This window comes from Poecilia latipinna, unplaced genomic scaffold (genome assembly GCF_001443285.1).
Source record: "Poecilia latipinna isolate Pla-1442-1.1 unplaced genomic scaffold, P_latipinna-1.0 Scaffold8, whole genome shotgun sequence".
NCBI classification, from domain to species: domain Eukaryota; kingdom Metazoa; phylum Chordata; class Actinopteri; order Cyprinodontiformes; family Poeciliidae; genus Poecilia; species Poecilia latipinna.
Window position 1 is genome coordinate 1360882 of NW_015112624.1, and position 342 is coordinate 1361223.

Genomic DNA, 342 nt, shown 5'->3' on the forward strand with positions numbered 1-342 from the left:
CCTTTGGAGAGGAGCTAAAAATATTAAATTCAGAAGAAGAAAATCCTAGAAGACCTAATTAGTAACCATTTTGAGGCTGGAGAAATCTGAATGGGACCAAACATGTGTCTGACTTAAATTTATGGGACAAAAGTGTAAAAAGATTTGACAGGTTTCCTGTTTGCAGGTTTCTCTCCGGGCGCTCCGGCTTCCTGCCACAGTCTGAAATCTCCACTGAAATGATCCAGTAGGCAGAGGTGGACCCGTGGAGGCACCGGTGCAGGGGTCCCAGTCCTCCAGCAAGAGACTGGGCCTTTTGGGCCCAGTCTCCTGCTGGGTGGAGCACTGGTAAACGGAGCCTTG